Here is a 12624-nt window from a genome sequence, read left to right as displayed (position 1 = left end):
AATGAATTCCAGACATAAGTTTTCTATACCAGTGTAACTCCACATCATGTACAACCATAAAAATGGTGGGGATGTGGCTCAAGCGGTAACGTGCTTGCCTGGCATGCGCGGGGTGCTGGGTTCGATCCTCAGCACCACATAAAAATTAAAAATATATTAAAAAAAATAAAGATGTTGTGTCCACTGAAATCTAAAAAATAAATATTAAAAATTTCTCTCTCTCTAAAAAAATGGGAAGTTATACTCGATGTATGTATAATATATCAAAATACATTCTACTGCCATGTCTAACTAAAAAGAACAAATAAAAAATTTAAAAGATTAGGCCCCCATCAAGGAATTTAGCTTGAGTTGTCATGAATATGGGCACGAATAGTGGGAGGATGGAGGTAAGAATGACAGTAATCACAAAACCAACATGATATTCTATGTGATTGATACAAAGCAAGTCAATTGATATGTGTCTGAATTTTACTTTCAATAATTAGTCACTCTAAATTAAACTGTAACAATTTGTTACAAAATCATTGCACATTTTTCTCCCACAAAAATGAAATTCATTTTAATAGTTTCAATGTTTATTTGCCTCAATATCTTTTTTTTTACAGAATCAGTTACAAGAAGACATTCTTGTGACACAGTAGATATTATGTCATTATTGATAAACCTTAGTTTTGATGAGCCACATTCTCCACTGGTGACCAATTTTGGCTGTTACGTGTATGCTGTAATAGTGAAAGGAAGTTTCCAGAAATGCTTCCAGAAAATTATGCTGCAAAGTTTTACTGTACTACAGTAGGAAATTTTAAAGGAAGTATTTCTATGTTGCTGCCCATAAAATTTAACATTCCTATGGTCAGCAGTCAAATGAAATTGTTACACAGCTACAGTAGTTCTGTGGATCACAGTGGTAATCTAGTTTTGAGAAGACCACCATGTTTTGATGTAGTAACTCTTTTTTTAGTAGTTTTAGCCAATGTAGAAAAATAATTGATTTTAAAATTTTAATTCATTTATTTTTTGGTACATTATAATCACTCATAATAATGGGATTCATTATGCAATTTTTGTACATGCACTTAACATAATTGAATCAATCTCATGCCCCAGTACCTTTCCTTCCTTCTTCACTTCCTTCCCATGGTCTGTTTACTCAACAAAGAATTGATTTTGAAGTTGAGTTTTGGCTCATAGATGAGACAAACTTTCTGATTTACAATTGAAGAAAATCTTCATGATATTTCTAGCTTTCTTCCCACAGAGATGGCATTAATAACATTAGACTGTCTTTCTTTTTTTAGTTTTAATTATACATCATAAACAAAACTTATTTGTCTTTCTTCACTTTGCTAGTGCTTTTGATGATTTCAAAACCATGAGGTAAATCGGACTTTGTTTCCTTCTTTCTTTTACTCATAATATTAATTTTACTTAAAATATGTTGAATCAGAACTGGGGCTGTAGCTCAGTGGAAGTGTGCTTGCCTAGCACTGGGTTTGTTCCTTCGCATCACATAAAAATGTCCATCTACAACTATTAAAAAAATTTTAAAAATTCAGATCAATACTATTAAAATGAACTTAATAATATTTATTTTCAAAAGTCTACTTTTTACTTATACCATATATCTGTTAATACATTAAATTTATGCTGCCACTATTTGAGTTTTTGCGTTAACTTTCCAATTGTGTTTTTGATGAAGTTTTTAAATGTATCCTTGTTAACTGTATTTTTATATTACATTTCTTCACCATTTCATTGGAGCCTAATTTTTTCAGGATTTTCCACTGAAATACGTGGTTTTTCCATTCACCAGGATTGACCTTTGGCCAGCCCCTGGAATGTGGCCCTGAGAACGTTCTTCGTTCTTCGTGTTGGTGACTGATGATTTCATTGTTTACTCCTGGAGCAGTGGACCATTTTGTCAGGTTGCTTTGCACAAACATCAAGATGGATAAGGTGAGCCTGTTTTCATTGTTGAGGTTCTGAGTTTTGGTGACCAGGGCTGGTTGAATAACAGAAAATGCCAACAACCCCTTAAAGCCTCTAACCCTGAGACCTGAATGGACTTTCCTGGTCATCCACTCTCCACATGGTCACTGTGGTTCTCTGTAAGATAGCATGCACACCCTGTAACCTTCGATGAAGGACTCAGAGGCCCTCTGGACTTTCTGTATTCATCAACACATTTCATCTGATGTTTTGCTGTTTTCATTGTAGTAAGAAACTTTATTCACGAATATAACTTGTTGGGTCATGTAAGTACTTCTAATGACTCACCAAACATGAAGCAATTCTGAGACTCCTGGGTATATTATCTACAGGACTATATTCCCCAAATGTTCAAGTGTAGAAATGTTGGCATCTGGAAAAAAAAAGAAAAGAGATCTTGAAATTTTGGGAATGTACAAATCCAGATATAATTACATGGATTGTATGGGTTATATCAGTAAATTATTTAAAATAATTATGTTTAAACCTTTCTTATTTTATTCAGATATTTGGCTCATGAAGTCTCTTGTCAGTAGGTTGATTGTTGATAACTGAATGCACTACTGGGAAGTGGGACTAGTTGAAGGAAGTAGGTGTGTACCCTGGAAGGATTTGTCTTCTTCCTGGTCCCTTCTTCTTTCTCTCTCTCTGCTCTCCTGCTGCCATGCCCTTCCGCCACGATATCCTGCCTCTTCTCAGGACCAAAGCAATGGAGCCAGCCAGCCATGGGCTGAGATCTCTGAAATCACGAGCCAAAATAAATCTATCCTCTTTTAATTTCTTATTGCCAGGTATTTTGGTCTCAGTAACAAACAACAACAACAACAACAACAAACTGACTAACACCGATCTCCATAATTCATCTTACACAACTGAATTCTATTAATTTTGTTATGAAATGTAAAATTCAGTTCAGGTATTAATATTGATAATATACCTTTACAAAAGAAATTCATCAGTGTTATCAGTTTGAAAGGCAGCTCCTTATTTAGATGCACAGATTGTTTTAACATTGTTTGATCATAAGGTCATTAGATTATCAAACTTATTCTAACACCCTGTCACTTACACATCTGCGTTCTCAAATACACCTGTCTTCTCCTCTTTAGGCTCTCATTAGTCACTTTATTCTTAAACATTAGTCTCTGATATGACCTCTCACGGAGACTTCTTTGGGCATCAATATTTCCTATATATTGTTGCTACATTAATTTCCCTAAAGCAAAGTTCTGATCTTGTCAATCACAACTGAAAAATATTTAATGGATCTCCGTGTCATAGAATAGCAGTTCACAAATATTGTGAACATTCAAATCTCCTTTTAAAGTTCTGATGCCCAAGCCATATGCCAATCTAAGTAAGCGGAACTTTGAGCAGAAGTGGAGTGAGATGGGAATGAGAGCCAGGTATCAATAGTTTATAATATTCTCTAGGTGAGGTCAACACACAGTCAAGGTTGTGATGCTGCTTTATAAGAGTAGTTTATTAGAGCAACATCAGCCCTCTCTGTAAATGCTTAAATGATGACCCAACCCTGCTTTCTCTCTTTCCTCTCACCTCCAGCCAGGAAATGGCGAATCTCAAGGATGGACCTGGGCATTTTATCTTTTTTTCTAAAGCACACAAAAGATTTTGTTGCTTCTTATTGAAAACCTATAGCCTAGACTAATTAAAGGCAGCATAATCAGATCAAAATAAGAGTATTGTTTTTTAGTTAAGGTAAAATATTTAGGTGTGAACCGGGAATGAAAACTCTTATAAGAGAAATGACAAATATCATAGTTACCATTGTGATGCATTTACTTTTAGAAACTGAGGCAGATTCAAATCTGATTTAGCCATTCTAAAATATCACAATTTCCTTGGCCCATCTTCCATGTGGCATTGGACAGGCCCTGTTTTGCAGCTTCCTGGAGAAATGGGGTCTCATCTTAAAAGCCCCACTAGAACAGAAACATCTATCTTACTCAATGCTATATTCCTAGAATATAGAACAATACTTGGTTCATATTATATAATAAAAAGTTATTTGATGAATAAGGACATGCAATTTTCCTGTTACTAATTTGTGATCATACAATCCTATATCAACTACTCACCTCCTTTTCTCCTCCATTGTTAAAGATGTCATTTATCTTTCAAACACCAGGGGGAGCTGGACACTTGTAGGTACCATATTTTCTCTCTCTCTCTCTCTCTCTCTCTCTCTCTCTCTCTCTCTCTCTCTCTCTTTCTTTCTTTCTCACTGATGTTTCTTGGTAAGCACTGATCCTGGATTTGAGCACAAGACCTTTATTCCTTGGTGCAATGAGGCCTGCTGACTCCAGTCCTGTTTCTCATGGGTCACAGATGTTCCCCAACTTTAATCTCTGCTGTCAATGCCATGGCTTAGAAAACCGGAAATTTATTATCTCATAGGTCTGGAGGGTAGAAGTCTGAAATCAAGGTGTTGGCAGAGTCATGCTCCCTCTGCATGCTCTAAGGAAGAGTCTGTTCCAGGCCTGGTAGTTCCTTGGCTTGTGACAGCATAATTCCAGTCTTTGTGTGTACACATCCGTGTTCAAATGTCCACACTTTATAAGGATTCCAGTCATATTGGAGTGTAGGGTTCAACCTATGCCAGTATGATCTCCATTGACTCTGTTACCAAAAAAGGTCACATTGTGATGTTCTGGGGGGTAGTATTTTGACTTATGAATTCTAGGAAGGACACACAATTCAGCCCATTCCATGCTCCAAGTTTCAGCTCACTGTTTAGCCATCATCTCCCAAAGCATTCAGAATGGTGTCAAAGCTTTTCCATGAGTCCTCAGGTCCCTACTGTTTAAACCAGGTCAAAATTTTCCCCAAAGATTTGTTCCCACATGGGATCCTGGGTAACCTTACTTTGCAAGGCCATATATTCATACTAAGAAAGAATCTTTTTTTTTATAGTCCCAAAGAAAGGGAACTATATTTCTTTCATCCTTCTCTTATCTTGATTTCTGCTTCAACATCTCTCCAAAAATGATGACATGGTTTTATGATGGGACCACCTTTCTGTGGTAAAACTAGTCTCCTCTCACTATCTCTGAAGCAGCCCTGTAGTATAGGTATCACAACCAAAAATGACATTGCCTTCGATAAGATCCATACATTCCAAAAACCCATAGTCTTGACACTAAAACTATGTAAGAAAGTCTTATAGCATTCATAACTAGCATCAATTATGGCCATGCCACCAGGGGGAGTTAAATAGAATGTTTCCTAGAAGCATTCACTTAGTCATCCCTATAGAAGAAATAGGCTAAAAATTAATATGGAAGAGGAGAAAAATGGATAATGAATTAATATTTTGCACTAAAGTTTTCATTGAAAAATGAAAATGAATTGCCCCAAAATACACTAACCATTATTAAGTGATATCTAGATCTCAGGAACTTTTTGTATAGAATTATAGCACAGCATATAGTCTGATACAATAATGCAATAAAAGAAAAAAAAACACCAGATTTCAAGTGAAGTTAGAAAGAAAGGCAAAGATAAATAAGAGAATAGAATATGGAACTTTAAAGTCACTTTGATAGAGAAGAAATTGCACGAGCTTTGGAATCAGGGTTAAATTGAAATCCTAGCTCTGTTGCATTAAACCAGTTATTTATTTGAAGACACTTTCATTAGGTGCGAAAACTTTATTTAGGTTGCTATAGTTAAATAAAAGAGAAGACTATATGTAAAATGTGCTTTATAACAGGAACTCAATAATGATCACTATTATTTTATAAAGGAAGGGTGTTCATATTGTTATATTGTGTGCATGTACAAATATGTAACAACAAATCCCACTACTATGTGTACTTACAATGCACCAATAAAAATTATGGAACAAAAGGTTGTTCACACTCCTAGATGACATATTTGATCATTTTTGGTGTTATGACTTAGTGGAGAGTAAGAAATTGCTGAGACCTGAAGATATACATGTAGAATAAGTAAAATAAAGTAACAGAACTAAATCTTAAAGGAAAGTAAATGAATGCAGCTTGAAATGCTATAGTCCAGAGTTTCCTTGTACAAGGCCACCTTCAGTAATTCACTGAAGATTTTTCATTCATCAGTCACTTGTTCGTATAGTCCCTATGCCAGGGCTCAGCATCTGACATTAAGCAGCTCTATGCTATCTAGCCAGTAGTCTCTAAAATTGCTTGGCACCGGATCCCTGATCAGGCACGAGTACTATAGATGGTGACATATTCCATCAATCATAGCCCTTCATCTGGGGTGGCTGAAGGGGAGATATTCAGAAATGGACACAGTAAGTGACAAAGAAATTAGGAAGCTCACAAAGAATTGCTGAAAGCAGAAGCCAAGAGGCACAGAGAGCCTGGATAAAAAGGCCCGTGCTGTTGCAGAGATGCCAAGACAAGCCATTAACTGCAGGAGCAGGAGAAGCAGCCAAGGAATAAATGCTGAAGCAAAATGCTGAGTTGGAAGGAACTGATATCAACTTCTGCAAAGACGTCTCCTGGACTGGCAGCTGGTCCCCAGAGAGGGGGGTGACCACAAGAGCCCTGTTATGTGCTCTGTGGTGGCTTCTTTTCAGGCTGTGGAGCTGCTCACAAGGCTTCATGTCTCCTTCTCTTTTCAATACATCATAACAACAAATCTTCAGCTGAGATTTCCTGACTGTGCTTCTGTGGTTAGTGAATTGGAAGAGTATAATTAATGTACTGTCCTGAGAGCACCAGAGAGAACCACTTAGCTGAGTGGTACAGGGAAGCTCACCCCCATCTCCCACAGACAACTGCTTCACCAAAGAGCAGCTGGAGAAAACTATTCCCATGGACTCAGATTTTCCCAACTGCTCCTTAGCAAGGTCTCTTTATTCATGTATCACTTAATAGTGTCAAACGCTCTTACACTCCATATCTCATTTGGTTCTCATAATTTCTTTTCTTTTCCTTTTCTCTCCCCTCTTCCTCCCTTCCCCCTTTCTTTCTTTCTTTCTTTTCTTTTCTTTTTTTTTTCTCTTTGAGCCTGCAGAGAAATGAAAAGTTCTCCCTTCCACAGTTGAGGTAGATTTAACGATGTATTCAAGGCTAACTGGCTGACTTGCTGTTTCCTATGTTTGAGAAGCTATGTATTACTATAAATCCTCCAAGATGGGAGAAAGCAGAAGTACCCCAGGCCAAATGGAACTAAAGAGAGACCAGCCCATGGAAGAGAGGATGGATACTTTTATGGCCTGTTCTGGTGGACAGAATCAGAGGAGTCACAAGGGAATTCCAATCATGACCAAGACAAACACATTCTGATTGTCCACAGGTCTGAGGACTCCAGCAATCCATTCAGTCTAACATTGGTTTCACCTTCTTTCACTCTCAAAATTGTTCTGATTTGGACAATATTTATGTTGTCAACTCTTCCATAATCCTTGAGGTATTGCTAGTTAATAAACCAAAGAAAGATAAAAGTATGTTTTCTTAATAAGACAGACTTACTCAAAAAAAAAAAAAGCATCTCTTTTGGAAAATTGTCAACGAATTGAATTAAAACAAAAACAATGCTTGGCCCTTATTTAATCATTCTGTTGGGCCAATTAGAACTGCATTCCTTGAGTATTTCAGTTCATGTTTCTGAAGTCTGAGTGAATAAGTCCACTGTATTTGTGGTGTGTAGATTGTCTGAGCTTAGCTGCTTGTAATAACAAAGTAACAGAGCCTGGATAGCTTATAAACAACAGAAACTGATTTTTTTTTTTTTAAGTTCTGGAGGTGAGAATTCTGAGATCAGAGTGCCAACATGGGCAGGTTCTGATGACAGCTTCTTTTGACTTTGCACATAGCCATCTTCTTGTATCCTCAAGTGGGGGAAAGAATCAGCTATCTCTCTGGCCTCTTCTTATAAGGACACTAATCCTATTCATGACCTTCATCAGCTCCTCAAACGCACTACCCAGTACCATCAAGATATGAGTTTTGGGAGAACACAAACTTTTAGTCTATAAAATGGTTCAGGATTCTTTTCCACACCTGTTTCCCATGTGAGGTTGGAACTAGACACAAGTACTTTTTTATTTGTGAACTATCTACTTATGCTGTGTTTAACCTGTTGTATATTTAGAAGAACAATTTTTCAACAGGTGGAGATAAAAAGTACTTAAAAGTATGATGTCACAGCAGTCTAAATTACATAATAAGCAAGAGGCTGAGATTGCCAGAAAGATGTGGTTGTAGAAATACATTCATCATTTTTGTTCATTTTTGTGGAAACACTTGTTACTGTTTTCATGTGTGTGTCACAAAATAGAAGTCTGGGAGAATCCCTTTTGCCAAGTTGACTGTTGATTCTTCTACTTTGAAATCAGTCCAGGTCTTTATCATCTCAGCTGTTCATAATCTCAGCATCCCAATCAGTCTTTCTTCTTCAGTTTATCCCCAAAGCAATTCATCCAATAGAATGTCAAAAGGTTAACTTTCCTAAAATGCTAGATTTATCATCTCTTCTCTACCACAACATAGATGTTCCAGTGCCTCGCATCATGAAAAGGAATCCCATAAATGCACTCTTTTGCATGGATTTATGAGGGTTCCATTGGTTGGTCCATATTATCTCTCCCCATACTCTATAGCTGTCCCGTTGATAGTTTTCATTTTGGCAGTCGATCCTGCAAAAATCTTGAATTGTTATTTATTTTCTTCTTAGTTTTAGATCTCATTTTTTTCAACAGAATTGACAGGTCCATGGTAGTAATACTTATTTTCCTTTCCCAAGCACGGATGGTTTATAAGTAAGGTTCTGGACTCAAATTCTGGAAATTGTCCCTGTATTTATAGAACCTAGCAAAGCATCTGTGTGAGACTGTGAAACATATACTTGGTCTTTCTTCCCACTTCCTGGTACAAAGCTCCTAAAATTCTTGGACTTTGTATTGCAATGAAATTACTGGGGCTGAGGGCTGCCATCACCAGTAAGACCAAGGCATGACTAGAAGCTTGGGATTTTTAACTTCCACTAACCTCCAGGAGGGGGAGAAGGCTGAAGGTTGACTGGTCACCAGTGGCCATCAATAGAGCCAGTCATGTGTACTTAACGAAGCTTCCATAAAACCCCAAGGGCCCTGGGTTTTGGGACCTTCTGGCTAGCTAAATATGTGCAAGTTCCCAGAAAGTGACACATCAAACTGGGGATGGAAGTTCGGCACTCCTTCTCCTACAGCCTCCTCTATGCACCTCTTCCATCCGGAGGCTTATCCGTATCCTTTGTAATATACCTTATAATAAATGGGCAATAATAGATAAAATGTTTCCCTTGAGTTCTATGAGCTTCTCTAGCAAATTCATCCAACCCAAGGAAGGGGTTGTGGGAATCTGGATTTCTAGCCAGTTGGACAGAAGCACAGATCACAACTTGGAGATTGTGACTGGCATCTGAAGTAGGACAAGTCTTATGGGAACTAAAACTTCAACATACAGGATCTGACACTACTTCCAGGTAGAAAGTGTCAGAACAGAACTCAATTATAAACATCCAGCTGGTGTCTGCCACAGAATTAATTGCTGGATATATGGGGGAAATTCTCCCACATGTCTGATATCGGATGTTGTAGGCTTTGTAAATATAGGAGGAGAAATTGACCTTTTCTTCCTTTCTAAGAACCTGATATCAAATTCATGCCAGAAAAATTACTGAATTGAGTATATTATCATTAAGTGCTTAGTGTATGAGTTGAATAACTCACTTTTCTCCCAGCAGATGTCACCAAATTTATGACATTTAATTTAAATTTAAGATTTTTAAAATTAGGTCTTTAAAGTTAAAGCTTATTTCATTCATTAAACTAATAATTGTATTTTAAAGCTCTAGAGAACTTGCTTTACATTATTGAAAATTTATTGAATTTCTTTTTCTTTGCTTTTAGGAATAGTTCTTTGGCTAGTCCAAAATAGTGTGTTTCCTTCTTATTATTTTTTCTCATCTATTGTGTTTCATTTGCTGTACTCGCAGATGTTAATGATGGTAATGACAATGACTGACATTTACAGAGTGCTGTCTATGTTCCAGGTACCAGGCAAAGCGTTCATCTGTATGACCTCATTTGAGATTCATGACACCTTTATTGCCTCCATTTCAGTGATGAGGAAACAGAGAGAGGTGAAGTGACAAACTCTCACAGTCATAAAGTGACAGAATGAGAATTCACACCCAGGCATTTGGACAATTATGCCATTAAGCCTTCTTCTGGGGGGTGGTTGGGAAGAAGTTCATTGGATTTGACAAAGGGGGATGAAGGGAAGGAGAGGAGATAGGAATGGGAAAAACAGTAGAATAAAGCAGACACAACTTTCCTATGTTCATATATGAACCCACGACCAGTGTAACTCCACATCATGTTCCCATTGGTCTTTCTTCCCACTTCCTGGTACAAAGCTCCTAAAATTCTTGGACTTTGTATTGCAATGAAATTACTGGGGCTGAGGGCTGCTATCACCAGTAAGACCAAGGCATGCCTAGAATCTTGGGATTTTTAACTCCCACCAACCTCCAGGACGGGGAGAAGGCTGAAGGTTGACTGGTCACCAAGAAGAAAGACCAATGGGAAATTAAACTCCATGTATGTATAATATGTCAAAATATACTGCCATGTATAACTATACAGTTAAAATATAAAAATACAAAGAACAAATAAAGAATTTTAGAAAACCTTCTTCTATTTCAATATGTAGTTTTTATAAACATAATTTTACTGAATTCTTTAACCTGAGTGCCAGTACATTCATTTATGGCCAACGAAGTATGTTTACAGCTTAATGAAGTGGATTTTGTTTACCATGCTTTGTTTCTTCAATGAAAACTTCAAAAAATGAGTTCATGCCCTTCAATTTTCTGGTAAGTGCCTGCCATGCTTATTAAATTGGTGCATTTTTTTTAACTAGAAAAAAAAAGAATGATTGGACTTTAAAGCTTTAAAACCCAAGCTTCTCTCTCATCTCCAAAATGTATTTAAAAATTCTTGAAGTGTTTTTAAATCAAACAATTATCTTTAAAAGGAGCTCCTGAAAGTAACTTAGCACAGAGAAGTACTGTATCAGTTGTGATGAGGATTACTATCAAACACCAAAGTTAATAGTTATCTCTAACAAGGGATTAGGATTATGGATAATGGTTGAGAATTGCTTTAGATTCATCTTAACTATTTAAATTTTTATAATGAGAATATATTCAGTTAGTGCTGATATACTTAAAAATAAATTAAAAATAAAAAGGATGACAAATATTTGAGGGAGATAACTTAGGCCTACCTGGATTTGACCATTACATAATGTACAGATGTATTGAAAACTACATGGTGCCTCACAAATATGTCTAATGTTATGTACAATATTTTTAAAGGACGTAAAAAATTTTAGAAATATAAAAATATAAAGGAAAGACTGTGCATGCGTGTTTGTATGTGTATGTGTGTGTGTATGTATGTGTATGTGTGTGTGTATGTATGTGTGTGTATGTATGTATGTGTGTGTGTGTGTGTGTATGTTTGTATATTCAGGACTGAACCCAGGGGCCCTCTACCACTGAGTTACATCCCCATTCCTTGCTTTTTTAAAATAGGCCCTCACTAAATGTTTGAGGCTGGCCTCTAACTTGTGATCCTCCTGCTTCAGCCTCCCAAATCACAGGGATTACAGGTGTGTGCCACCGTGCCCCTTAATTGAAATGAGTTTCAATTAAGTTTTTACAGACATTGATTTTATAGACCAAACCTGTTCAAATGTGAGTACCACATGGCCGCTCCACTTGTTTTCCCTTGGTTCCTGCTGCCCCCTCTGTGTTGCCAAGGCCTTTCCTGATGTCGTCTGTTCATCCTATGTTCTTACCGTGCCTCCAGACTCTACAATTCTAAGCCTCATCTAAGTGTATCCATCATTGATCTATTTCTTTAGATGATTGCCTAATTCATATCAATGGATTATTCCTTATAAACTACAATAACAGTTATATATTATCTTTCATGGATAAATTGTGTACTTTAACTGGGATCTTTGGCACATGTCTTAAAGAAAGATAATGGCTATCATTTTGGGGCAGTCGGTGTGAGATATATTGGGGAGAAGAGAGATTTTTTAGAATCCCCTTCATCAATTATAGAGGGTGTGTTTTCTATCCTTTTATTGACCATTCATTTTATTGACTGTCAGGTTTCTTTAAAACTCATTTATATGTGAAGTCATAAAAATTGCAGAGGAATTCATAGGTTATTTGTGGTCACTATAAATAGAAAATAAAATTTCTTTTGCAAGTTACATTAATAACTATATTTTCAAGTTCCAGAGATCTTGCTTTACATTATTGCAAATTTATTGAATTCATTATTCTTTGCTTAGTATTTTTTCTTTCCTTAGTATTTCCAGTCTTTAGGATGGAGAGTTTGAGAAAGCTATAGAATTTGTATTTATTCATTCAGTGTGGATAAACAGCCCCTGGAGAATTTTTTTCAAGAGATTGAAAGCAGTACCAGTTCATAATAAATATAGCTGATACTGCCTTTTTGTCAAATGTTTTGTATGTGCCTGCCTACATTCTAAAACACTGGCAAGCCCTCAGACATTGAGTTGAAAAGCTTTGAAATAAGCTCACAGTTCAAAGAAATTG

The 12624-nt window shown here is 36.6% G+C and overlaps 1 long non-coding RNA gene across 1 annotated transcript in view; it reads right to left on the bottom strand.

The window, feature by feature from the left end:
* Positions 1–590: 590 nt before the first annotated feature.
* LOC144366028 (uncharacterized) overlaps positions 591–12624 on the bottom strand; it is a 209686-nt gene continuing 197652 nt past the window's right edge. Inside the window, exon 3 of the long non-coding RNA XR_013424845.1 lies at positions 591–2365. This is a non-coding gene — a long non-coding RNA (uncharacterized LOC144366028). The remainder of the gene's footprint in view (positions 2366–12624) is intronic.

Source organism: Ictidomys tridecemlineatus, chromosome 8, assembly GCF_052094955.1.
Source record: "Ictidomys tridecemlineatus isolate mIctTri1 chromosome 8, mIctTri1.hap1, whole genome shotgun sequence".
Classification (NCBI taxonomy): domain Eukaryota; kingdom Metazoa; phylum Chordata; class Mammalia; order Rodentia; family Sciuridae; genus Ictidomys; species Ictidomys tridecemlineatus.
The sequence above is the reverse complement of the archived record's forward strand: the minus strand, read 5'-3'. Positions and strand labels throughout refer to the sequence as shown.